General features: G+C 43.7%; 1 pseudogene; it reads left to right on the top strand.

The window, feature by feature from the left end:
• LOC142312853 (uncharacterized) overlaps positions 1–21,662 on the top strand; it is a 206,937-nt pseudogene extending 185,275 nt beyond the window's left edge.
• The last annotated feature ends 3,729 nt before the right edge of the window (positions 21,663–25,391 follow it).

Genomic DNA, 25,391 nt, shown 5'->3' with positions numbered 1-25,391 from the left:
AAAATATACACTTGTTTGTGTGGTATATGTCAACATTTCCCTGTTCTCTACATATATTCCATGTTCATTCCCCACCTAAGAAGCTCAGGGAATAAAATATATACCTGCTTTTATGGGATATGTGTACATTTCCCTATTATCTACAAACTTTTACTTTACAAACTCTATTAAACTTACCCCCAACTGTGTTTCTCCAAAAATGACACCTCCTCCAAAAATAAACCCTAGTGCTTTTTTTTGGGGGGGTGTAAAAGACTGTCTTATTTTTGGAAAAACACGGTATTTCATGTTCATTCCCCACCTGAGAGGCTCAGGGAATAAAATATACACTCGTTTGTGTATTATATATCAATATTTCCCTGTTATCTACATATATTCCATATTCATTCCCCACCTAAGAATCTCAGGGAATAAAATATACTATTGTTTGTGTGGTACATGTCAACATTTCCCTATTATCTATAGGGTCATTCCATGGTAACTTACGTTATATTCACAAGCCAAAAACTGAGTTAATAATGATTACAGACTGTTCTTTGAAGGCAGGCACAAAAAATGAGTGAATGTATATTGTACATTGAACTATTCTCAATAGATTTTAACACAGTGTGATTTTTCAACATTACAAATTAAATTCAAAATACAATGTTATTACTTGGTAACTTACATTACACAAACAGGAAAGGCAATTGTCCACTTCATGAAACTGCCAAATTTTCTGTTCTGGTAAAAAAGGGGAGAAGCACTATTTTCATTGTATTAAAACATCATAGTCCAAGCAACTTTAACAAGTTTATTGTAACCTCTCAAGTTAAATGAAACAGTTTTTATTACAAGAAATGTAGGTAACTTACATTACAATATAGTAACCTACGTTACAAAACAAAGAATGTGTTGAACTTTGTCAGTGTTCATATTTGAGAAGGCAAACTGACTTTATTTAGGCAAAACATAGGCCTACATATGTGGTCCAGTCCAATGAATTCAGACACAGCTAATGAGGAACTTCAACAAGGACGTAAATTTGTGCTCACTGCTCATTTAACTTGCTCGCTAATCAAAAAAGTTCCAAATGTCCCTAGAACCCATTTTCAGGGGAGGATCAACCTGTCTTAAAATTTGACAGACATCATAACAAATTTCATCATCTTTAGTTAGCCATTTCCAGGTATTTTTATTCTTGCCATAGAGATCCATGGTTTTCACTTTCATCTCATTGTGTGCAACCTCAGTAACCACTCCACAATACTTTATGCCATCATACATTATGATCATCCCAGTCATCAACTTTATATTCAATATCAGGGTACTTCCAGTTATTAGCATTGTAATAGACCATGTTTTTAATGGTTCTAAGGCCAATAAATTTCCCTGCAAAATACCCTATGGCAGTGATGGCGAACCTAGGGCACGCAGATCCCTTTGTGCTGGCACGTGCGCTGTCGCCACACAGACACTTTGTACTGTCGGTGTGATCGCGCCGACAGTACAAAGTGGTGTTTAGCAGAGGAGACATTTCTCCTCCCTCTCACTCCTCCTCTCCTGGGCTGCAGGCCTGTTGCCTAGGAGACGGAGGAGCGTCAGAAAGTAGCGCCGGCGTCTTGTGGCCGCGCGGGAACCTGTGCTGGAAGGTGAGGTTTTTTTATTTTATTTTTAGGCTGTGTGCAGCCAAGGTGTGGGGGGACAGAGCCAGCACGGGGCAAACATGTAGCACGGGGGACAGAGCCAGCACGGGGCAAACATGGGAGCACGGGGGACAGAGCCAGCACGGGGCAAACATGGGAGCACGGGGGACAGAGCCAGCACGGTGCAAACATGGGAGCACAGGGGACAGAGCCAGCACGGGGGCAAACATCAAGAGCATGGGGGCAAACATCGAGAGCACGGGGGCAAACATCGAGAGCACGGGGGCAAACATCGAGAGCACGGGGGCAAACATGGCTGCAAAGATGGGGGAAATGTGCAAAGATGGGGGAAAGGAGCAAAGATGGGGAGAAACATGCAAGGATGGGTGGGAACATGGCTGCAAGGATGGGGGAAAACATGGCTGCAAGGATGGGGAAAACATGGCTGCAAGGATGGGGGGGGGAACATGCCAGGATGGGGTACATTTAGCAGGAAGGGGTACATTTACCAGGATGGGGTGGAAACATGCCAGGATGGGGTACATGAACATGCCAGGATGAGGAAAAATGCCAGGATGGGGAACATTTAGCAGGAAGGGTGACATTTACCAGGATGGGGTACATTTACCAGGATAAGGGAACATGCCTGGATGAGGTACATTTACCAGGATGAGGTCATTTAACAGCATGGAGGAACATGCCAGGATGGGGTACGTTTACCAGGATGGGGGATACATTTACCAGGATGGGGGCAAACATGCCAGGATGGGGTACATGAACATGCCAGGATGAGGAAAAATGCCAGGATGGGGAACATTTAGCAGGAAGGGTGACATTTATCAGGATGGGGTACATTTACAAGGATGGGGTACGTTTACCAGGAAAGGGGACATTTACCAGGATAAGGGAACATGCCTGGATGAGGTACATTTACCAGGATGGGGTACATTTAAAAGGATGGGGTACATTTACCAGGATGGGGTACATTTACCAGGATGGGGAATATGCCGGGATGGGGTACATTTACCAGGATGGGGCCATGATGGGGACAAATATACCAGAATGTAGGAAATATATATCAGAATGGGGGACATGTTTACCAAAAAGTGGCCAGGAAGGGGGACAGAACTACACAATGAAGGGGGGGGGGAAGGGGGAAGGGGGAGAGCAACTCGTACATCTTTATGGGATTTCAGGATGTTCAGACCCATTTTCAGGGGAGGATCAACCTGTCTTAAAATTTGACAGACATCATAACAAATTTCATCATCTTTAGTTAGCCATTTCCAGGTATTTTTATTCTTGCCATAGAGATCCATGGTTTTCACTTTCATCTCATTGTGTGCAACCTCAGTAACCACTCCACAATACTTTATGCCATCATACATTATGATCATCCCAGTCATCAACTTTATATTCAATATCAGGGTACTTCCAGTTATTAGCATTGTAATAGACCATGTTTTTAATGGTTCTAAAGCCAATAAATTTCCCTGCAAAATACCCTATGGCAGTGATGGCGAACCTAGGGCACGCAGATCCCTTTGTGCTGGCACGTGCGCTGTCGCCACACAGACACTTTGTACTGTCGGTGTGATCGCGCCGACAGTACAAAGTGGTGTTTAGCAGAGGAGACATTTCTCCTCCCTCTCACTCCTCCTCTCCTGGGCTGCAGGCCTGTTGCCTAGGAGACGGAGGAGCGTCAGAAAGTAGCGCCGGCGTCTTGTGGCCGCGCGGGAACCTGTGCTGGAAGGTGAGGTTTTTTTATTTTATTTTTAGGCTGTGTGCAGCCAAGGTGTGGGGGGACAGAGCCAGCACGGGGCAAACATGTAGCACGGGGGACAGAGCCAGCACGGGGCAAACATGGGAGCACGGGGGACAGAGCCAGCACGGGGCAAACATGGGAGCACAGGGACAGAGCCAGCACGGGGGCAAACATCAAGAGCATGGGGGCAAACATCGAGAGCACGGGGGCAAACATCGAGAGCACGGGGGCAAACATCGAGAGCACGGGGGCAAACATGGCTGCAAAGATGGGGGAAATGTGCAAAGATGGGGGAAAGGAGCAAAGATGGGGAGAAACATGCAAGGATGGGTGGGAACATGGCTGCAAGGATGGGGGAAAACATGGCTGCAAGGATGGGGAAAACATGGCTGCAAGGATGGGGGGGGGAACATGCCAGGATGGGATACATTTAGCAGGAAGGGGTACATTTACCAGGATGGGGTGGAAACATGCCAGGATGGGGTACATGAACATGCCAGGATGAGGAAAAATGCCAGGATGGGGAACATTTAGCAGGAAGGGTGACATTTACCAGGATGGGGTACATTTACCAGGATAAGGGAACATGCCTGGATGAGGTACATTTACCAGGATGAGGTCATTTAACAGCATGGAGGAACATGCCAGGATGGGGTACGTTTACCAGGATGGGGATACATTTACCAGGATGGGGGCAAACATGCCAGGATGGGGTACATGAACATGCCAGGATGAGGAAAAATGCCAGGATGGGGAACATTTAGCAGGAAGGGTGACATTTATCAGGATGGGGTACATTTACAAGGATGGGGTACGTTTACCAGGAAAGGGGACATTTACCAGGATAAGGGAACATGCCTGGATGAGGTACATTTACCAGGATGGGGTACATTTAAAAGGATGGGGTACATTTACCAGGATGGGGTACATTTACCAGGATGGGGAATATGCCGGGATGGGGTACATTTACCAGGATGGGGCCATGATGGGGACAAATATACCAGAATGTAGGAAATATATATCAGAATGGGGGACATGTTTACCAAAAAGTGGCCAGGAAGGGGGACAGAACTACACAATGAAGGGGGGGGGGGGGGGGGGGAGGGGGGAGAGCAACTCGTACATCTTTATGGGATTTCAGGATGTTCAGACTTTGAAATGTAGATGTGGATTACAGGGTGACATCTGATTGCATTCCATGCTAAAATCTCTGTCTAATATGCTGCAATTTTTTCCAGAAACATCAATCCAACTGCTGTGTCTGGAAAGGGCTCCGCTTCAATGTGTGGTAAGCGTGTATGAGCGTGATGCCCCCTGCTGAAGAGAAGACGGCAAAGGTAAGGTTAAAATCAACTATTTACATAATAGGATTGGTTGGCACTTCAGAAAAAAAAAATGGGTTTAGGGCTACAGTTTGGGCACTCGGCCTGTGAGAGGTTTGCCATGACTGCCCTATGGCATGAAATTTGGAAATTCCTTCAACAGGCTTTGCATTGCTTACCAACTGCTTTAAATCCAGAGCCAAATTTCTGTAATCAATCTCAGTGTTACTTATGTCTAGGACCTCTACATTCTTCAGTTCTTTTGCAGCTTTGACAAACTGAGTTGCATTTTGGACAATTTCCTTCCTGGTCATGATGGATTCTCATACAAGCCATTTCACAACAGCTCCTATTCCAGCTACAGGACCTTTGCCATGAGACGTTGCGAAGTAATTCCAAATTATGTTAATTTTATATTTCTCATTAAACCGTTGAATAGCAGCAACAATAAATTTGTTTTTGAATTGCTATGAAGGTCCATCAGACCAAAATTGAACAGCTTTGATTGTTGGAGGCAACTTTTCTAGAAGAATATCGATGTATGCAATAATTGTGTCCTTTGTGTGAGTTAAGATATCTGAGCATAGAGACTTGGAAAACTGCTTGTAAAGCCTAAAACACACGGCATGAAAATCGGACCGAATGGAATGTGATAAAACATTGCATTCCACTCGGACCAATATTAGCCTATGTAACAGCACCCATGAGTGATTATTTTCTCGGCCCCAATCGGACCGAGAAAACAATCGCAGCATGCTGTCATTGTAATGCGAGACTCTCTCGCACCTATTCAAGTCTATGGGGCGAGAGAAAGATCGCACTGTACACCGGTGCACCGCGAGTGCAGGGTGAGAATCGCCATAGCCGGCTACGGACGAGAAAGGGAGATAAATCCCTCTCCTCCTCCGTGCCGGCCCGCCGCTCCTCAGTGCTGGCCCGCCCCTCCGCAGTGCTGGACTACCCCATCAGCTGAGGTCCGATCGCATGATCGGACCTCAGTCGCAGTGACACTCGCATGATACTCGGCTCCTGCTGTGCTGCTAGAGGGAGCCGAGTGTCATGCGAGGATTGCATTAGTCCCCGTGTGGCCCCAGCCTTAGAATGCCACTGTGATACTGTAAAAATGCTGACCTGGGATTGCTGCCAGTGAGCACCCTGAATCTCGTCCTGGTAGAAACATGTAAAGTTCTCTGCAAAGTCAACATTGATAATACAAAGAGTTATCAAAACTTTCTGATAAAGCTGACTGTGTACTCAGTGTATGAATCTGCTTGTTCTCTCTTTATGTTAATATGTTCAAGGAACTGAGGGTACATAGATTCAATATGATCGAACAAATTTTGAATAGTCCCTTCGCTGTGTATTTTCATTAGAGTTCCATTAACATCTCTCCATTCTTGCCATGAAACTTCAGCAGGAATATCATGGACATCTAACTCTGAAGTTTAATTTAAACATAAGGTTTCCTTTACATCTTTCACACTTTGAAAACCAACAACTCATTTGGTATTTCACAAAGAAAAGAGTCAATAAATTTATGGCCATAAGGTGGAAACGTGTTGCATATTTTATGGAAGGCCTCTATAGCAAGTTTAAAATTCTCATGGTATTTGCACAGACACACATTGTGTGGAATCTTACTACTTAGCAGCACATGTTGTGGACGAAGAGCACAAATATTTGCTTTTGCCAATTTCAATATCAGGATGTTCTTCAACAAAAACTGCATATGTTTCCAACAGTGATAGGTACATATGCGAGTCTGCACTTTTTTCTTTAAACCATCAGAGGAGCGCACTGTCACAACATTTTTTTACACCTGGGGAAGCTCTCCTTATATCATCTCTTTCGTAAAATAATGTGATTGTATCTGCAGTACTGGGCTTCAATGCTGTTGCTCCTATTCTCTCGGTTGAAGAACTTGTACTTTCAATAGGTCCACAAACTGATTCAAATAGTTTCTTTTACTACACATTTCTCACTTTTCTTTAGTTCTCTGCATTTCCTAACCCTTGCACGAACCTTCATCCTTTCTTCTTCTTTAATTTTTTCCTGCTTTTGTTTCGACATAGCACTAACATCAATCTTTTTCTTCTCTCTGGATTTTTTAACTGCTTCGCTAACTTTGATCTTGTACTGTTCATATCCTCCTGTTTGTTTCAACTTTTCACGTCGTCTCTTCATCTTTTCAGCTGGCGTTAATGGCATTGTGACTCTAAAAATACAAACAATAACCTGATAATATAACTAGATGTGAAGAAATATGAACATCAAAATTATGAGAGTATTTAATTATTTCAAAAAGCTAAGTGTTGTCCAAATATTGAAAGGCAGGTAACTTACATTGAAAAGCTGAAGTAACTTGCGGTACAAAGTTGATGGTAACTTACGTTACAATAAGTTTAGTTCATACAGAAACTGTGAAACTTTTAGCAGCAACATGAAACTTAAGGTGGTGTCACACACAGCGACGACGACAACGACGTCGCTGCTACGTCACCATTTTCTGTGACGTTGCAGAGACGTCCCGTCGCTGTCGCTGTGTGTGACATCCAGCAACGAGCTGGCCCCTGCTGTGGGGTTGTTGCTCGTTGCTGAATGTCCTGCTTCATTTTTTCGTCGTCGCTCTCCCGCTGTGAAGCACACATCGCTGTGTGTGATAGCGAGAGAGTGACGAAATGAAGCCGGCGTCTGGCAGCTGCAGTAAGCTGTAACCAGGGTAAACATCGGGTAACCAAGGGAAGACCTTTCCCTGGTTACCCGATATTTACCTTCGTTACCAGCCTCCGCCGCTCTTGCTGCTAGTGCCGGCTCCTGCACTGTGACATGTAGCTGCAGTACGCATCGGGTAATTACCCTATGTGTACTGTAGCTAGGAGAGCAAGGAGCCAGCGCTAAACAGTGTGCGCGGCTCCCTGCTCTCTGCACTGTGACATGTAGCTGCAGTACACATCGGGTTAATTAACTCGATGTGTACTGTAGCTAGGAGAGCAAGGAGCCAGCGCTAAGCAGTGTGCGCGGCTCCCTGCTCTCTGCAAATGTAGCATCGTTATGATTGCTGCTGCGTCGCTGTGTTTGACAGCTAAGCAGCGATCATAACAGCGACTTACAAGGTCGCTGTTACGTCACAGAAAATGGTGACGTAACAGCGATGTCGCTGTCGCTATGTGTGAACCCAGCTTTAGTGAATAGTTAATACATTACCATGGGTCCCCAACTCCAGTCCTCGAGGGCCGTCAACAGTGCATGTTTTCAGGGTTTCCTTAGTATTGCACATGTGATAATTTAATCACCTGCACAGTTGATGATTCCAACACCCCTGCAATGCTAAGGAAATCCTGAAAACATGCACTGTTGGCGGCCCTCGAGGACTGGAGTTGGGGAACCCTGCATTATGCAATATAAGAACTCTGCAAGTTACAACTTAATTTAAGCTTAGTTCTCAATACTACAAAAACTTTTTATCTGTGTGGACTCGTGGAAGCGTCATTGTTAGACGCGAAACGGCGGTCGTCCGACATACTCTGTGTACCACCTCCCTCACTCTTTTCCCCCCTGACCTAATGGTCGAATAAACGGCTTCCTTTTTAGAGCAACCCGGTGAGTGCCTTTCGCCCCTTCTCTTCGGTTATACTTTTTATCTTTTTGGTAACTTACGTTACTGAGAAAATGTCTACAATGGATATGTGCAAGATTTCTGGTAATCAATAATCTTACAGTTTTCCTAACAGTACTTCTTTTATATTTACTGAACTTAAGTTATGCATGTTGCTAGGTAATAGTATTACACTTACCAATATAGCCTGTTACTGTATGATTCGGGGCGGCAAGGTGGCTCAGTGGTTAGCACTGCAGTGTTGCAGCGCTGGGGTCCTGGGTTCAATTCCCACCAAGGACACCATCTGCAAGGAGTTTGTATGTTCTCCCTGTGTTTGTGTGGGTTTCCTCCCACATTACAAAAACATACAGATTGGGACCTTAGATTGTGAGCCCCAATGGGGACAGTGTTGCCAATGTATGTAAAGTATATGTAAATATTATTCCAGTAAGAACAGGTGTTCACATGCAACCCTCTGCCATGTTGAAAACATATGGAATTTGAAAGAAACAGCGTTGCCACCTTATGCCATGTGTAATGAAGTACCAACTTACAAAAAAAAGTAATTCCAAAATATTAGACAAATTTGAAAATATTCCTTCTCAGCATGGATCGGTGCTACACATATTCCATGTTCATTCTCTACCTAAGAAGCTTAGGGATAAAATATACACTTGTTTGTGTGGTATATGTGTACATTCCCCTATTATCTACATATATTCCATGTTCATTCCCCACCTAAGAAGCTCAGGGAATAAAATATACAGCTTTTATTAATGGGATACGTGGACATTTCCCTATTATCTAGATATGTTCTATGTTCAGTCCATGTCTAAGAAACCTATTATTTATCTGTATATTTTGGAACCAATAAGTTATGTTCATTCTTTTTGTTCAATCCTTTTCTTCATTCTTTTTAGCATGTCCCACGCACCAATGCCCCCCTGTCCAGTGCGTGCCCCCACAATGCGCACCAATGCCCACCCTGTCCAGTGCGAGCCCCCACAACGCACACCAATTCCCCTCTGTCCAGTGCGAGCCCCCACAACGCACACCAATGCCCCTCTGTCTAGTGTGAGCCGCCACAACGCACACCAATGCCCCCCCTGTCCAGAGTGAGCCCCCACAATGCACACCAATGCCCCCCCTGTCCAGTGGGAGCCCCCACAACGCACACCAATGCCCCCCTGTCCAGTGCGAGCCGCCCCACAACGCGCACCAATGCCCCTCTGTCTAGTGTGAGCCGCCACAACTGTCGCGGGCGGGGAGGGGACGCTGCGCTCACCACGCTCGGGTCCGGCGCTGCTGCTGATTGGTGGCTCGAGCGGTGGGCCGGATCCGGGGACTCGAGCGGCGCTCCTCGCCCGTGAGTGAAAAGGGGGATGGTTTTGGGGATTTATTGGCCATGACGCCACCCACGATTGTGGTGAGGTTGTGACACCACCGCTGCTCTGGACGGGGATCCCGGGAGCGATGACAGGGAGAAGCTTGGATGTTGTTTTTCCCCTCCGTGGGTAGGGGGGTTGGTTGTCCCGGGGCCCGGTGAGGGAGGAATGGCAGGCGGGTTACAGGGCCTGGTGAGGTGCAGGGTCGCGGGGGCAGCGCGGTGCCGCACGGCACGGTGGTACTCACTCAGCCAATGATGAATGCAAAGTCTCCGGTAAAACAAACGGCTGGATGGACGGGTCCCACAGACGGCTGCGGTGGTTCTTCTCCCGGTAGGTTGGCGGTGACTGCCTTTCCCTGCACCTCTGTTATGTTCTCGGTTCTGGTAGCTTCCCACTGGTAACCCGCTCCCCAGCTTGGATGGAGGCTGAGGGAGCCCCTTTTGCCCGCAGGCTCTGGCCCTGGGAACTGTAGCCTTGGCGGTGACTGTATTTCCCTTCACGGTTTGAGCGGTTGCCTTCTATCGGGTCTTGACTGCTGGGAAACCCCGGAGATTCCCTTCGCTAACGGATTTGACCGGTTTTATGGCGACTCCTAGCCTGGTCGGGGTCCGTAGGCCCTGCCGAATGGTGCTGGCTTATCTTCGCTCCCCGATCCGGTATCGGCGGGCCACCGCCCGTCCCTGGTCCTTACGGTTCACGTCAATCAGCCTCTCCTACAGTCACCACCGTCTGCCAACCTTGCTGTATGTGCCCGGGCCACACACCCGGACACCGTCAGTCTGCTCCGCTACCACTTCACTCCTCAAACTGAACTCCCTTCTCTCCTCTCCACTACTCCTCTCACTTCCTTTTCCTGCCTCCAGGATTGTGAACTCCTCGGTGGGTGGGGCCAACCGCCTGGCTCCACGCCCTGGTGTGGACATCAGCCCCTGGAGGGAGGCAACAAGGATTTTTGTTTGACCTTGGTGTGCCTAGCCAGGGTGTGGGGTGTGTTGTTGCAGTACCTGTGACGTCCTGGCTTGTCCAATGCCCCCTAAATGTGCAGCCCCCCGTCCAGTGTGAGTCCCCATCAATCGTACAGCCAACTGGGCAGATTGAGCCCTTCCAAACGTGCAGCCACCTGTCGAGTGAGAGTCCCCCCCAAATGTGCAGCATCACCCCATCCAGTGTGAGCCCCATCAAACGTGCAGAGTCGACCCCTGTCCAGTGCAAGCCCCCAAAAGCTCCCTTTCCTTATGGAAGCCTCCACAGCACCGTGCTGCAGCTTCAGTACATTCCCTGTGAGATATACACGAGCTGCAGACCCCAGCACTGACAGGAGACACTGTTCTGTGCCCCCAAAATCCAGTCTGAGACCCCAGAGCTATAACTAATGAGGAAAAGCTGAATATTCTCCACCTCAGGGTTAGGATCCATCCGATCTCCACAGGAGCCTGAGCACTGCTGCTTCCCGCCCACAGATCAGCACTGAGGAGGCCCCGCCCCTTCCGGTGAGTCATTCCCTCAATAAACCAACTACTCCAGTTTACGCTGTCAGATATACCCAGTGTGCGGCTCTGCAGGAAGAGGTATGTGGAGATTCCCCATTACATTAACCCCCTCAGTGCTGCGCTCACACTCCAGGAGACAGAACGTGTTCCCGTCTGTGCGGCTCTATCAGGAGATCTGTCTGTATGGGATTAGATTGGTCACTTCCCTCTTGACGCCGCTCGCTGCTCTGTTACTGTCCAGTCTCCATTATGGCCGTCGCCCGCTCCATGTTGTCACTATCAGGAGATATTAATGTTCTATCATTATCTGTTACTGACGGCCCGGGTCTATGTTCTGTGATAAATCTCTGTGTGTGACTATAATTGTATTGTGTGTTATACCGGGGGCAGGACGGGGCCAGGACTGGATGTAGTGATCATGTGAAGTCGGTAACAGCTCCGGAGATTCCTTACATGGGATCTTTCTGATGTTACATCGTCATCTTCTCCCCATTCAGGTCCCTACAATATCGGATCCTCTCAGATCTTCTATATAAGAGCATTTTCCCTATTGACCCGTCAAGGATGGATAGGGACAGGGACAAGATGGCGGAGAGGATATTACACCTCACCCTAGAGATCCTCTTCCAGCTTACTGGAGAGGTAAGAGATTCTGATGACGTCACATTACATCATTCTTATCTATGGGAATAGCAGATGGACAGAACTGGAGAGGTGAGGACTCTGGAAATGTCTGTAGTGAGGTTTATTACTGTGTCTCTCCATATCCAGGATTACACAGTAGTGAAGAAGACCTCTAGTGAGCCCTGTCAGGACCCTGTGTCTGAGGGATGGGGAAGACCCCTGAGCCCAATCACGGGGCCTCCACCTCACCCCCTGATACATGAGGGCATCAATGACCAGAAGATCCTAGAACTCACCTACAAGATGATTGAGCTGCTGACTGGAGAGGTGACACTGCTGGGAATGCTGGGACATTATACAGTAACGCTATGAAGGGATTGGAGGTAATGACGGTATCATTGTATGTGTCAGGTTTCTATAAGGAGTCAGGATGTCACCATCTATTTTTCCATGGAGGAGTGGGAGTATTTGGAAGGACACAAAGATCAGTACAAGGACATCATGATGGAGGTTCCCCAGCCCCTCACATCACCAGGTAATAGACAGGACTAAATACACACGGCCTATAATTATCTGTATGTAAAGAATGAATTCAGTCCCTGTATGTGTTTCCTCCAGTTCTATCCAGTGAGAGGACAACACCAGAGAGATGTCCCCGTCCTCTTCTTCCACAGGACTGGAAACAAGCAAATCTCGATGTTACTCAGGATCATCAGGTAAATGAAGAGCAGGTGTCATGAAATCTACCTACCAGTGGCCAGTATAGAGATTAACTATATTGGGCATGGAGTGAAGCCAGAGTCGGATAGATTTAGCAGAAGGGAAAGATAATAACAAAGCTGATGCTAAGAGAATTCTCAGCCACAATGGAAAGGGTCCTTAACTCCATCAGCATTGAAGGGAAAGTACATCAGCATGATAATAGTCGGAAGGCCTATGATTGATTAAGCGCTGAGATCTCCAAAGCTATTACATTTGTCTGTATTAATGTGGCCATTCAGTGTATGGTTTATACTTGGTGGAGATGACAGGACAAAGCTGATCATAGACATTACATGTTGTCTGGATCTTCTCACATTTTTATGTTGGTTGAAATAACTGCAGGTCTTCTATCTGATAACGATAACTGCTGTCTTGTCAGTGTTGGTAGTTAATGTTAATTTATGATCTTTTGTCTTCTTTCAAATTTCTTTACTTGACTTCTCCAACTGTTTGTGTCTTCTGAAATATTTTTTAGGACAATATTAATACTTCAGAGACATACTTGAGGGGTGGTGAGCCGTGTAAAGAGGAGATTGCTACAGGTAAGTAGTAACCACAAAATTTAAAGTCGTAGGGGCAGATTTATTAAGACTTGTATATGCCAGTCCTAATGAAGGGGCATGGTGGAGCAGGATGTATAGGTTTTCACCATCCATGAGATAAAATTGTTTTCCTTTGGAGCTCAATATTTAGAATCTTTTTGTTTTATGAAATAATTGAGAATCCATCATTTTGGTGAAATGCGTAGCAAGCAACATACCACATTGACCTGCTTGCTATGTCTTGTGTAGAATTAGCCCTGAACTGTCTGACACATTCAAATTTGCCTTTAAACTGAAGGGGACAAGTTGAAGCTCTAACTTGACCTGAGAGTAGCCACATAGAACATGCCAAAATTTTGTTGCAATCTGTGCACCTCTGTCAGAGACAGCATGCAATAGTCATTGATGCTACAAGAGATGTTCTTAAAGGCGTTGTCGACTACTAGGACACCACCTTCTAATTCTACGTTTTCCGTATCAGCAGTGCCGCAGTTCACTTTTCCGGGGATCTCGTGACGTGACGTCACGCGAGCTCCACGTCCAATAAGCGTCGGTTTTTGTCTCGGAGCAAACAAGTTAATCAACAGGATGTAAGTTTTGGGAGTGAGCTGGAAAGGCGCCAGTACGGTAGGTGAGTATAGGCTTTATTATTTTACCTGGGTGAGACCTGTGAAACCAGAAGGAGTTGTCAGAGTAGTGGACAACACCTTTAAATAACTGAGGACAGACTAGTGGCTATAGAAAAGTCAAGACAAAAGAACAAAATACACAATATTGAATAATCAGTCTACGCTTACCCACAACTACAGTCAGATAACCTGGCTCAATCTGTTACAGAGTCCAAAGTGATGTGGGTCCATGAAAAATCGAGAACAAGCTAAGGCAGTAAGCCAGCAGGTTTTTATCCTGTGCAACAAGAGCATGCCACTGCAAAGTTGGAAATGTCCCCAGGATACTATCTGCTTAATTCTAATATGTTCAATGGTGATCTTTTCAGGAGAAATTTCTAAGATGCAGACTGGAAGCATTGGTGGAATACACATGATGATGATGAACTGTGTTTCAGTAGTGGTCAATAGGATCAAATGAATAAGATAATAAACCTGTTTTAACTGTTCTGGATTCATACGTTGAAGCTAGGTGATGGTGGACAACACAGCAAGTGATGGGGCAGAGGAAAGGACTTGCGGGTTGGCATGTAGAACAGCGAGGAGCAAGATAGTAGGCAGAGAGGTGGAGCAGGGAATACAGTCCCTGACAAAAGTTCTGTCGCTTGGAAGCGACAGAACTTTTGTCAGGGACTGTACGGAGCAGGGAATACTAACAGACACAGATCCAGTTTTTCTTATTTGGTATTGAATCACATGATACAATAAAGGGTGTTATTCAAAGTACAACTTGTCCCACAAAAAAAAGCCATCATACAGTTGATGCATACATATGCAAATCCATACATGGAGTCATAAAACTAAAAAAGTTGTGGCTCTTGGAATAATGGGAAGAGAAAATGAAAGCGCAAGAATGCAAAATTGCAAGGTAGTGAAAGGGTTATAACAGATGTTTTTAGTAGGACGCCAAACCTTATCTTTAGGAGAAATGTTGGGAATGTTTCTTCGCTATCAGTATTGGCATTCTATTACGCTTTAGCTGTGGCTGCAGCCAAATTTGCAGAGAGAAGGTGGGATAAAGTGAAAAAGATATCTGTATACTGTGTAAAAAGATATTTTGTTTCCACCACCCTAACTCAAAAAATAAATATGGGCATACTGGTTCATGCAAAATAATCAAACAAATTTACAAGAAAAAGAAGCAGGAGCCAAAATAAAAAGAGTAAACTTTATTGTAAATTCATTAAAACCAAGGGTGTAATAACAAAAAGGTACACTAGATGGCAGCACAGAACAGCAGGAGGAGAAGGAAAGAGACCCCCATATAATGTGTAATGAAAGTCACATAAACAAGTCCATATCCCAGTACAGAAGTAAGTGGCTGTAATAAGAGGGAATGGAAATGCTGACAACATATATCAATATAAACCTCAGTAAGATAGGTGAAACTGACCTGTAGGCATCTCCTCCTGTTGGAATAACGCCAATCCCTTCCCAATGTATGTTTCAGCAAAGCCTTCATCAGGAGGCCCCTGACGAAGCCCCCTCACGAAGATGGAGGGGTCTATAGAGTTGATCTCAAGGCAAGACCTCCTTTTCTGCTTAGTGTCTTGACTTTTCCCTGCTTGGTCTTGCGTTTCGCACGGTTTATATGAGAATATAGAAGACACTCTGGAATATATAGTAGACGTATATATAGTATACAGGTTTCAAGAAAAAATAAATAAAGAAAAGTGTCAGCATTAGTTCTGAGAACATGTGGAGCCCAGTTATGCCCTGCAGCTGAATACTGCGCTAGAGATCAACTAATGTGTCCAAATGCAGTCACCATGTCTTACACAGATGGGATATAGCAGCAGACGACCAGTTCCAGTGTCATTACTGATCAGTGGAAACAGAAAGGAAAATCTTTATTTTTGCAAAAGAGAGTAAAAATGATATCGGTGTGTAGTGGAAAACATCATTTGCTCAGATGAATCCAGATTGATTATGGGAGGCTCTCAATTTGGCAACTGTTTAATCTATGATACATGGATAATGTCATGTAGCTATGGATTACTTCCAATGTAAGGGTCGATTGGGCCGAGGTGTCTTATTACAACCCCAGTCAACAGTGAAAACGTTTCCTCAGGGTTAGTGATGTGTGAGCACTGCCATGCTCAGGTGCTCTGTGCTCGTTAAGAGCAGTTGGATGCTCAGATGGGCACGACTCGAGTACCAGAGTATAATACAAGTAAATTATTGACTCTAGCATTTTTCTGGGAAATCTGGAAAAATGCTTGAGTCCCCTGTTGACTTCTATTATACTCAGGTACTCGAGTCGCGCTCATCTGAGCATCCAACTGCTCTTAACGAGTACCGAGCATGGTAGACTTCGATGATCACTACTCAAGATCTGTGTTGATAACTAATGTAGATGACTTCCTTTATGGCTGGATACTATAAAATGACACAGACACCACAAATGCATAGACAAAGAAGATTTAAGTCCATATTAATTTTACTGAATGATACAATATGTCCAAAGGTAAAATAAGTATTGATCACGTCACCAATTTTCTAAGTACTGTATATTTTTAATGGTGCTATTGTCAGATGTCGGTAACAACACATCCAAACCTGACCTTGTGGCACCTTGGAAATGAGACACTTTTTTATAGGCCATCAGTTGAACTAGCGAATATTATTTTTAACTAAGTGACAGTATTGTTTTCTAGTTACTGATAGATTTCAGCTGGTGTCATGACTTTCCATGGCTTTTTGCACCTCTTTATATGTTCATGTGTACAAGACTTTTTCCCTGTCTCATTTCTCATTATTACACATCACTACATTTATGGACGTCTGTGGTTTGAATTCTTTGCTTGCGTGGATTGGATGGGTTGTTACCGTCATGTGGTGAAAAATATCAATAGCACCTTTTGAAATATATTTACTTAAAAAATTGGTGACATGTTTAAATAGTATATGGGCTTTCTTTCTTGCCCTTTCTCCAATTGGGTGGCGACAGAAATTAGACCCTTAAGGGACGATGGCAAATCACTACTGGCAAGTTCATCTTTGATCTAGTTAGGTGGACCGACATAGAAGATAGCCAGGGTAGTATCATTGTTCCATGCCAATTTAGTAGACCGTGTACAAAACTTGATGGCATAACATCCCACAGAATTTGTCTTTTGTCGAAGTCCGATTATGGAATTAGCAGCTGAATGAACACAACCTGGTTCATCACCCTGTGGAAGACATACATTAAGGCTGAGTTTAGGAGATTCAACCTTCATCATATTAATAACCATAAACTCCTTTCTGATGCTTTGTTTTGTGACTCTTACATTTCTGTATGGTCATGCCAAATAGTTAAATGATCAGATACAGCAGCAATGTTGAGACTATCAACCTCTAAGGATTGTGTAGGTGACGAAAGCTCAGAGCTGCAGACTTAAGCTATAAGACATGAGCACTTATTGATATACTCAGGGGCTGACATATCATTGGTGCAGCTTATGCAGCCGCAAAGGGGCAAAAGAGGTAAGTGGGCCCATTTCTGCCTCCAAAGTAGATGGAATTGTGCATTTTTCGATGAGCTCTTGGTTTGCTACCTGCCCATATATTGTTCTTGCATAGGGGTCTTTTTCTGTTTGTGTCTGCCAATGTATACACTACTCATAAAAAGTTAGGAATATTTGGTTTTCAGGTGAAATTTATGAAACATGTAAAAAGTTCACGCTAAAGTTATATTTTAGCATGAAAGTAGGGCATTTAAGTAGAAGCATACAATAGTGATTTCCTCCTCTCAAACAATTTATTGAAACAAAAGCCAACAACAGTGGTGGGTTACCCCCCATCACCAAAATGTCAATGTCTCAATAACTTATCATGTGGTCTTGAGCATCATTTCCAGCTTGACAGCTATGTCTCATAGTGTTCACAATTCGATTTATTGTCTGCTGAAGCATGGCTTCCCACTTTTCATATAGGGCAGCCTTCATGTCATTGAGGTTCTGGGGGTGTAGAGTTATGTACCTCTACACGGCTACTTAGCTGATCCCATAGGTTTTCTATGGATTCAGGTCTGTAGAAAGTGCAGGCCACTCCATTTGAGGTATCCCAGTCTCTAGAGCTGCTCCCTAATGATGCGACCTCAATGAGCTGAAGTATTTACATCCATGATGATGAAATTAGGCCTGAGGTGGTCATGCAAAGGCTCAATGACTGGATTAATGATGTTATTCAAGTTGTAGAGGTTTGTCATTGTACTGTTCACAAAATGTAGAGAAGTTCTGTATTGACTAGACATACCTGCCCACACTGTAACACCACCATCACCAAAGGCTCATCTGGTCATAACAGTGGCTGATGCATAGCACTCTCCTTGATGTCTCCAACGTCGTTTGTACCCATCATTTCTGCTCAGCATGAATTGACTTTCATGAGTGCTAAGCACTGAGGCCCTCTGGTCCCCCGTCCAGCATAGATGATGCTTGTAGCTGGTGATGTGGTCAGGTACCCTTGCAGGTCGTTTACCACGCAGACCACACTGATGTAAACTGTTATGAAGGAAGTAAAAAAACTCTTGAGCTCACCTATGTAGTGAAAAAACTCCCTGACTTCAGGTTGTAGGACAGTGCAAGGTAAACAGTTCCAGGTTCAAGAAAGTATGGCAATCAAGATTAAGTTAAACCCTATTAACTTTATCTAAACTGTTTTGAATGGTCTGACATAACACTTGGGTGCTTCTCACCTCCCCTAAATGTGCCTGGTGTTGTGTGACATTTATAATTCGGTTCCAAAGGACATTGTTCACAATAAAGCGGTCATCAGTGTTTGCCTTTCTGTGACTCTTCCAGTCTTTCTGTATCTCTGTTGCAACCTGCTGATGACACTTTTTGACACTCTAAGCTCAGTGGCCACTTCCGTCTGAGAACATCCTGCTTGAAGCCTCGCAATAACCTCGAGGTAATGCTGATCAATTGTTAGGTGTCGTCTCAGTCTAATGATGTAAAAATGGGAACAGCATAATGACAACTGTTTAAATACCTGAACTCACCTTGGCTCATGAGAAGGCTGGCGAGAGCACTATTCTCACCACTGCAATAATCCAACACAAGAGTAGGAAGATAGACGGGGAGAAATAGACACAAAAGGAAAACTCTCCAAGCAACTTCATTGCAGCTAACTCCACATCTGCAATTGTTATGAATCTTCAGCTTCTTCCAGAGACTGGCTCCTTCCAAAGTGGACAGCTTAGATATGAAAATCTATAACCGACATCGGATGTTAGGATGGACCAGCGCTATTATTGCAGACCGTGTGCAATAATAGCACTTGTCCGTCCTGAAGATTGATAAGATAAAGCACAGCACACACTAAGGAAGTCTAAAAGACTCAAAAGTTTGTACCTTTTTATCTTTGGATTTTGAAATAAATGTCATTAATCTGCATATGAGTGCCAAGTTCACTTCATACACAGAACTCGGGCAGATGGTTATCTAAGTAGAATATAGGCAGATTAGAGGTCAGAAACAAGCCAAGGTCAATTTCTAGCACCAGTACATGGTCTAGTTGTACTACTCTCGTATTAACCAGTGGAAAACTTAATCTCATTAAATTTTTAGAGACATTTTCATAAAGAAATGTTATAAATATGCAAGTAATGTTAATTGTTATCATTTCAAGGAACTGAAACATTATTCAATTTATTTGGGTTTTTTTGCAGATTACTGTAACAAGTATTCAGATCATTACATCAAACCTGATATCGATGAAGATCGTGCCCTTATACCATATATACCTTCTGTGCTTCTCAGTAAAGACCTGCCATCTGATCCTTTTGAACAAGATCTATCTACTGAATCATCACAGAATGTTCAGGAAAATAAAAATAATAGAAGGGATAGTGAACATCAAAGAGCTCAGACCCAAGAGAACTCATATCCATCTTCAAATTGTGGAAAAATTTGTAACTATAAATCTGTACAAGTTACTTATCAGAGAATTCACAAAGGAGAGAAGCCATTTTCATGTTCAGAATGTGGGAGACGTTGCTCCAAGAAATCTGATCTTGTTAAACATCAGAGAATTCACACAGGGGAAAAACCATTTTCATGTTCTCAATGTGGGAAATGCTTTACAGAGAAATCAAATCTTGTTGCTCATCAGAGAATTCACACAGGGTATAAGCCATTTTCATGTTCAGAATGTGGAAAACATTGTTCTAAAAAATCTGAGCTTACTAGACATCAAAGAATTCACACAGGGGAGAAGCCATTTTCATGTTTAGAATGTGGGAAATATTTTACCATGAAATCAAGTCTTGTTCAACATCAGCTAATTCATACAGGGGAGTGGACATGTTCATGTTCAGAATGTGGAAAATGTTTCTTTAGGAAATTTGATCTTTCTAGACATCAGAAAAGTCACACAGGAGAGAAGACATTTTCATGTTCACAATGTGGGAAATATTTTACAACTAAATCAAATCTTATTGCACACCATAAAATTCACACAAAAGAGAAGTTATTTTCATGTTCAGAATGTGGAAAATGTTGCTTTAAAAAATCAGATCTTACTAAACATCAGAGAATTCACACAGGGGAAAAACCATTTTCATGTTCAGAATGTGGAAAATGTTTTACAGACAAATCAAATCTTATTGCACATGAGAGAATTCATATAGGGAAGAAACCATTTTCGTGTTCAGAATGTGGGAAATGTTTTACAGAGAAATCAAATCTCGTTAAACATCATAAAATTCATACAGAGAAGTTATTTTCATGTTTGGAATGTGGGAAATGTTTTTCAGAGAAATCAAATCTTGTTGCACATCAAAGATTTCACACTGGGGAAAAAACATTTTCGTGTTTGGAATGTGGGAAATGTTTTGCAGATAAATCAAATCTTGTTACACATCAGAGAATTCACACAGGGGTAAAGCCTTTTTCATGTTCAGAATGTGGGAAATGTTTTAACCAGAAATCAATTCTTGTTGCACATCAGAGAATTCATATAGGTAAGAAGCCATTTTCATGTTCAGAATGTGGGAAATGTTTTACAATGAAAACAAATCTTGTTGTTCATCAGAAAATACACACAGGAGAAAATAAATTTTCATGCTCAGAATGTGAGAAATATTTTACAACAAAATCATGTCTTGTTAAACATCAGTCAATTCACACAGGGGAGAAGCCATTTTCATGTTCACAGTGTGGGAAATGTTTTACAGCTAAATCAAATCTCGTTAAACATAATAAAATTCACACAGAGGAGAAGTTATTTTCATGTTTGGAATGTGGGAAATGTTTTTCAGAGAAATCAAATCTTGTTGCACATCAGAGATTTCACACTGGGGAAAAACCATTTTCGTGTTTGGAATGTGGGAAATGTTTTGCAGATAAATCAAATCTTGTTACACATCAGAGAATTCACACAGGGGTAAAGCCTTTTTCATGTTCAGAATGTGGGAAATGTTTTAACCAGAAATCAATTCTTGTTGCACATCAAAGAACTCACACAGGGGAGAAGCCATTTTTATGTTCTACATGTGGAATGTGTTTTAGACAGAAATCAAATCTAATTACACATTTGAGAGTTCACACAGGGGAGAAACCGTTTTCATGTTCAGAATGTGGGAAATGTTTTACATCAAAATCAGGTGTTATTAAACATCAAAAACTTCACGAAGGGGAGCAGTTATGTTAATGCTCAGAATGTGGGAAATGTTACATTAAAAATCTGATCTTGCTACTTCAGGCTCTGTTTTTTCCTGCACAATCAAATAGAATGGATTCAGTGATCATAAATCCGGTGTTACTAGCTCAGAAAAAGACCGATAAAAAAGGGTTTACAAACTTTCCTGTTAGGATTCATTCACACGTCAGTCATTTTTCGATTATACTGAAAATGGTCCTAGTTTCATCAGTGCATTTGATGAAACTTTGAACAAGAGTCTGATAAGACTCTTATCAGTCTTTCTTAGATGGAGAAAAAAAATGAGGTTTCTCAGGTTTTTTCCCTCTCCCAATCCATGAAAAACAGACAACACATGCCATTCAAGTGTTTTCAATTTTTTTTTTACATACTTATAGACTTAAAGAAGTTGTCCAGTACCAAAACTGTTTTTTTTTAATCCTAATCTTGCTAATCTGTGCCTCTCCACACATCTATTATGTTATTTTAGCAATATTACCTTTCATCATGCTCTAGCAACACATAACTCATTGCTGGCTCCAACTCTGATGGGATTAATCTCTCTCCTGACTTCCTTTGTTCAATTATTACAACTTCCATGATCATTTGCGGTGGCCAGCAGTCTGTATCTCACAACCATGCAGAACTCCACCCAGACTCCTCCCTGCCATCTTTCCTGTGGCTGCACCTGCTGCTCTGCTCAACCCCGCACTGTGCTCTGCCTCCCCCTCGCACTATGCTCTGCCTCCCCGCTGCACTGCGCTCTGCTCAACCCTGCACTGTGCTCTGCCTCCCGCTGCACTGCACTCTGCTCACACCTTTACTGTGTTCTGCCTTCCCCCCACACTGTGCTCTGCCTCCCCCTCACACTGCGCTCTGCTGCCCCCCGCTCTGCTTCCCACCCCACACTGCTTCCGCCCACACTGCGCTCTGCTTCCCCCGCACTGCGCTCTGCTTCTCCCCCGCACTGATCTTTGCTCAACCCCGCACTGCACTCTGCTTACACCCGCACTGAGCTCTGCTCCTCCCCCACAGTGAGATAAGATACTCACCCGACATGACTCCTTTCCCTCTCCTTTCAATCCTGGTGCCGACCAGCACCGCACACAGCTGCAAGATGGGTAAGTAAACTCTCCTCTTGATGCTGTGCTGTGATGTGCGGTGAAACATAGCACACAGCCCAGTCACTCAGGATTAGTGGCCACTTTATCTGTTGAGGCAATGTCGACTTTTAGAGCCAGAAAGTTGACATAACATCAGCAGATGCCAGCGGTCACCGCACCTAGGGTCATGTGATCGGCACTGAGCGAACTAAAAACACAAGGTAATTTAGAAGAGAATTGAAATAGCAAGTTAAAGTGATAGGGAGAATTTAAAAACTGGGTGAACCACCCCTTTAAATTGCCGATTTTTATCTGACCATCAGATTTATATGGACATGACTGCTATTTTTTGCAGTCTACTCAGTCTGCAAAAACTCACAGACATGTGAGCAGCCCTATAGACTACCATACAATATATCACAAAAGTGAGTCCAGCCCTCACATTTTCATAAATATCTCTTTTCATGGCACAACACTGAAGATTTGACACTTTGATGCAATGTAAAGTAGTCAGTGTAAAGCTTATATAACAGTGTAAATATGGTGGAGTGCACCCATAAGGGAAAATGGTCAAATTGTGCCAATATTTTGTGTGGCCACCATTATTTTCAAGCACTGTTTTAACTCTCTTGTGAATGGAGTTCACTACAGCTTCACAGGAGCCACTGGAATCCGTTTCCACTCTTCTATGATGCCATCACAAGGCTGGTGGATATTAGAGACCTTGTGCTCCTCCACCTTCCATCTGAGGAGGCTCCACAGATACTCAATAGGACTTATGCCTGGAGACATGCTTGGCCAGGCCAGAACCTTTGCCCTCAGTTTCTTTAGCAAAGTAATGGTCTAGTAGGTGTGTTTGGGTTGTTGTGTTGGAATACAAAGAGAGTGGATCATGCTCTGCTTCTGTATGTCACAGTACATGTTGGCATTTATGGTTTTCTCAATGAATTATAGCTCCCAACAGCTGGCAGCACTCATGCAGCCCCAAACCATGATACTCACCACCATGCTTGACTGTAGGGAAGACAAACTTATCTTTGTATTGTTCAACTAGTTGCTGCCACACACACTTGACACCATCGGAACCAAATAAGTTTAGCATATTCTCATCCAATCAAAGGACATGGTTCCAGTAATCCATGTCCTTCTCTGCTTGCCTTCAGTAAAGTGTTTGGAGGCTTTCTTGTGCATCATCTTTAGAAGAGGCTTCCTTCTGGCACGACAGCCATGCAGACCGATTTGATGCAGTGTGCGGCATATGGTCTGAGCACTGACAGGCTGACCCCCACCCCTGTAACCTCTGCAGCTATGCTGGCAGCACTCATACATCTATTTTGAAAAGAAAACCTCTGGATATGACACTGAGCAAGTGCACTCAATTTCTTTGCATGACCATGGCGAGGCCTCTGCTGAGTGGAACCTGTCTTGTTAAATCACTGCATGGTCTTGGCCACCATGCTGCAGCTCAGTTTCGGGGTGCTGGCAATCTTCTAGCCTCGGCCATCTTTATGTAAAGAAATAATTCTTTTTTTTTTCCAGATCCTCAGAGATTTTTTTGCCATGAGGAGCCATGTTGAACTTTCAGTGACTACTATGAAAGAGTGAGCGATAACACCAAATATAACACTCCTGCTCCCCATTCACACCTGAAACCTTGTAACACTAATAAGTCATACGACACCGGTGAGGGAAAATGGCTAATTGGACACAATTTGGCTATTTTCACTTAAGAGTATACTCACTTTTGTTGCCAGCGGTTTAGACATTAATGGCTGTGTGTTGACAGGGCCAGATTAAGGTTGGTGGGGGCCCCTGGGCAGAAAAATCTGGTGGGGGCCCAATAACATTAACATTTTTAGCCATAACAGTAGAGTGCGAACTGTAGCATTTAGATATAAATCCAATGAGCATGTATCTTACCCTGTTCTGCCACATTCAGATTGACAGTACTACAATACAGATACCGTCCAGGATAACTCAGAACAGTCACTTATACATAGAAAGTAGAGTTACTCACATTTCTTTATTGATCTCAATGTGAAGACAGACAAAGAATAATAAACATGCAGAAAGGGAAAGTTTTCACTGGCAGCAATGGTTGCTAAAAATAACAATGTGCTCTCTATTGTATTATCTCCGGAGTAGTACATAACAGCTGATATTTGTACACAGTATACCATATACAGTATCAGAGGTGGATCTAGGTTTTCCTATCCACGGGGTAAGAGCTCTGTTTGGCGCCCCCTCCTATACACGGCTTATGCGGTTTGAGTAGTTGCCGTGTGACCGCTCATATGCCATTTTCACAATTAGCCTTGTGCCAATGAGCTGCTCTTCCTAATTCCCCCAATGTTCAGTGAAATACTACAGCCCATAAAGAGAAGCAGGAAGAGAAGCTAATTGTGACGGAAAGTATGAAAATGAGCTGCAAGTGGTTATGTGACGACTTCTGGAGTTGGCAAGCAGAGCTGAATCCTTACATTGAGTATATTACAGGTTGTTAGGATTGGGCATGCTACGGGGCTTAATTTTATTATTAAAGGGGTTGTCCAGGACCACAATGAAAATTTGTAGTTATTCTACATGACTGCACACTTCTGAATTCTCTCAGCTTGCGGACTGCAAGCTATCATAATTTTCCCATGCCATGAGCAAGTAGTCACGGGACTGCAAGTATGCGATTTGCCTACTTCCGGCCACATTCAAATTAGACGTGTGCAGCCTCACTGAATATAAGTGAATTGTGAATATACTTGTGGATACGTGCCCTCAAGCTCTCACTGCTGGCATCGGAGAGTCCTGACAGTGTGCACTGTGCACAATGAAGATTCAAAAGTCTGCAGTAACGTAGAGACTTTCATCACAAACCTGGACAACC

Source organism: Anomaloglossus baeobatrachus, chromosome 5 (genome assembly GCF_048569485.1).
Source record: "Anomaloglossus baeobatrachus isolate aAnoBae1 chromosome 5, aAnoBae1.hap1, whole genome shotgun sequence".
Lineage (NCBI taxonomy): Eukaryota > Metazoa > Chordata > Amphibia > Anura > Aromobatidae > Anomaloglossus > Anomaloglossus baeobatrachus.
Note: the sequence above shows the minus strand (reverse complement) of the source record. Positions and strands in the feature narration are given on the sequence as shown.